Here is a 3,362-nt window from a genome sequence, read left to right on the forward strand (position 1 = left end):
TGTCAATAATTTCATACAAGGATTACAAAGGCCATTTTGACAAACTGAAATTGAGGCGCACTTCCATAATGCTTAAGACCTACACAGGAGAGAAAATTGCTCCAATGGGAAAACTTAAGGTCAGAGTAAAATGTGAAAACAAAAAGTGCACTCTGGACCTTTATGTGCTGAAAAAGGGTGGAGTACCCTTATTTGGACGTGAATGGCTTAGGAGCATTCGGCTCAATTGACAATCCATAAAAGCCATGCAAGTTACCCTCAAGGTAACCACGTGCTCTGTACAAGACAAATTAGAGCATGTGCTAGAGCAATCTTCACAAGTCTTCCAAGATGGCATTGGAAAATTGAAGGACATAAAGGCAAGGCTTACTATTGAGAGTGATGTGCAGCCAAAATTTCACAAGGCACGCCCTGTGCCATATTCGGTACACCCAAAAGTGGAGACTGAGCTAAAGTGACTTAAAGACCAAGGAATCCTGTCTAAAGTAAGCTGGACTGACTGGGCCACACCTATTGTTCCAATTGTCAAGAAAAGTGGTGAGGTACGAATTTGTGGTGACTTCAAGGTCACAATTAACCCAGTCTTGCAGGTGGACCAGTACACATTGCCTCGCATTGAGGACATCTTTGCTTCACTATCAGGTGGACAGCGTTTTTCAAAAATTGATCTGGCCCAGGCATATTAACAAATGGAGGTAGAAGAATCTTCGAAAAATTACCTGACAATAAATACACATAAGGGTCTCTTCCGCTACAACAGACTTGTTTTTGGGGTGTCATCAGCACCAGTGCTGTGGCAAAGAGCAATAGATCAAGTTTTGCAAGGGATTCCAGGCACACAGTGCTATTTAGATGATATTATAGTCACTGGCCATGGCGATGACGCCCACCTATCAAACTTGAATGCTGTTCTTGAAAGGCTTGTGGAGTATGGACTGAGAGCGAACAAAAGCAAATGCGAGTTTTTCAAAGACTCAGTTGAGTACTCTGGACACCAAATTGACAAGGATGGCCTTCACAAATCCCCAGATAAAATCAATGCTGTTTTCAGGGCACCAAGACCAGAAAATGTGAACCAGCTTCGTTCATTTCTTGGACTTGTGAATTATTATCACAAATTCTTGCCAAATCTGTCCACAGTGCTACATCCACTGAATGTGTTGCTACAACAGGAAAACAAATGGATGTGGTCCAAAGAGTGTGACACGGCTTTCAAAGCAGCTCAACAATTGATTACTTCAGAGACTGTGTTAACACACTATGACCCTAGTCCTTCCTTGCATCTTGCGTGCGATGCGTCGACATACGGAATAGGTGCTGTATTGTCTCACAAAATGATTGATGGATCTGAGAGACAGATCGCATTTGCATCTAGGTCCTTGACTGCTGCAGAACACAACTACGCCTAGATTGATCGAGAAGCTCTAAGATTGATATGGGGAGTGAAGAAGTTTAATCAGTACCTCTATGGGTAACTCTTCACTCTGATTACTGATCATCAGCCTTTAGTGGTTATTTTCAGCCCTAGTAAAAGTGTTCCGGTGATGGCAGCAGCACGACTACAGCGTTGGGCATTATTCCTTGGTAGTCATGACTATTCAATTGAGTTCAAAGGCACAAAGTATCATGGCAATGCAGATGGATTGTCGCGCCTTCCTCAGGAGAAACCAGAGGAGGTCGAGGATGACACGGATATGTTTCACATCACTCAAATGGAACACCTGCCTGTCACGAGTGCTCAAATTCAACGGGAGACATATCGAGATCCTGTATTGGCCAAGGTGTTTGATCTGACCATGAAAGGATGGCCAGCTAAAGGTGATCCACAGCTTCATGACTACTCAAACCGCCGTGAACAGCTTTCTGTAACACAAGGATGTGTCATGTGCGGTACCCGAGTGATCGTGCCACCCAAGCTACGTGCCAGGGTACTTTCTGCCCTACATGAAGGGCATTTAGGTGTTGTTAAAATGAAAAGCATGGCTAGAAGCTATGTTTGGTGGCCTGGTCTAGACCACCAAATTGAAGATCTAGCTAAAACATGTTCTGGGTGTCAACAAATTCAACGACTTCAATGGAATTTCCCACCAGTCCCTGGCAGCGAGTCCACATTGACTATGCGGGACCTTTCCTTGACAAAATGTTCCTGGTATTAGTGGACACATATTCAAAATGGCAAGAAGTGTTTCTTGTCAAAAACTCTACGTCCACAAAGACTGTTCGCAAATTGTTCTCCCGCACTGGCCTACCAGAGCATTTGGTCAGCGATAATGGTACACAGTTTACCTCAGAGGAATTCTAGTCATTTGTTAAGGGCAATGGAATTAAGCACACTACATCTGCTCCTTACCACCCTGCAATGAATGGCCTGGCTGAACGCTTTATTCAGTCCCTGAAACAGTCTCTGAAAGCCATGGGAGGGGAGAGAGTAACTAACTGCTTCGCAAATTGTTCTCCCGCACTGGCCTACCAGAGCATTTGGTCAGCGATAATGGTACACAGTTTACCTCAGAGGAATTCTAGTCATTTGTTAAGGGCAATGGAATTAAGCACACTACATCTGCTCCTTACCACCCTGCAATGAATGGCCTGGCTGAACGCTTTATTCAGTCCCTGAAACAGTCTCTGAAAGCCATGGGAGGGGAGAGAGTAACACTGCAAGATTGCAAACTTTCTCTTGGCCTATAGGAACTACGCTCACTCAATCACAGGTCAGTATCCAGCCACACTCTTTATGGGAAGAAGTCTCCGCTCACGTCTAGACTTACTTAAACCTGACTTGCGCCGACATGTGCAAACCAAGCAGTATAGCCATAATCCGAAACGCTCTGTGCTCAGAACCCTGCAAGTTGGTCAAAATGTGCTTGCTAGAGATTATAGACAATCACACCCAAAGTGGCAACCCGGTACAATATTGTTTAAGACTGGACCTCTCCCTTACACTGTATGAGTGGGTACCAACATAGTTTGGCGTAGACACATTGATCAGCTTTTGGACCCAAAACACAGGTTAACTCCCCTCAAAACACGACAGAGAGTGCGGAAACCTCACAATGCTCGGACGAGTACAGGTGCATCTCAATAAAATTGAATGTCATGGAAAAGTTCATTTATTTCAGTAATTCAACTCAAATTGTGAAACTCGTGTATTAAATAAATTCAATGCACACAGACTGAAGTAGTTTAATTCATTGGTTATTTTAATTGTGATGATTTTGGCTCACATTTAACAAAAACCCACCAGTTCACTATCTCAACAAATTAGAATACTTCATAAGACCAAAAAAAAACTTTTTTAGTGAATTGTTGGCCTTCTGGAAAGTATGTTCATTTACTGTACATGTACTCAATACTTGGTAGGG

The 3,362-nt window shown here is 43.4% G+C and overlaps 1 pseudogene; it reads left to right on the forward strand.

The window, feature by feature from the left end:
- Nucleotides 1-245: 245 nt before the first annotated feature.
- Nucleotides 246-2,302, forward strand: LOC107566671 (uncharacterized protein K02A2.6-like; annotated as a pseudogene).
- Nucleotides 2,303-3,362: the final 1,060 nt, after the last annotated feature.

This window comes from Sinocyclocheilus grahami, unplaced genomic scaffold, assembly GCF_001515645.1.
Source record: "Sinocyclocheilus grahami isolate Dianchi unplaced genomic scaffold, SAMN03320097.WGS_v1.1 scaffold26.1, whole genome shotgun sequence".
Taxonomy (NCBI): Eukaryota; Metazoa; Chordata; class Actinopteri; order Cypriniformes; family Cyprinidae; genus Sinocyclocheilus; species Sinocyclocheilus grahami.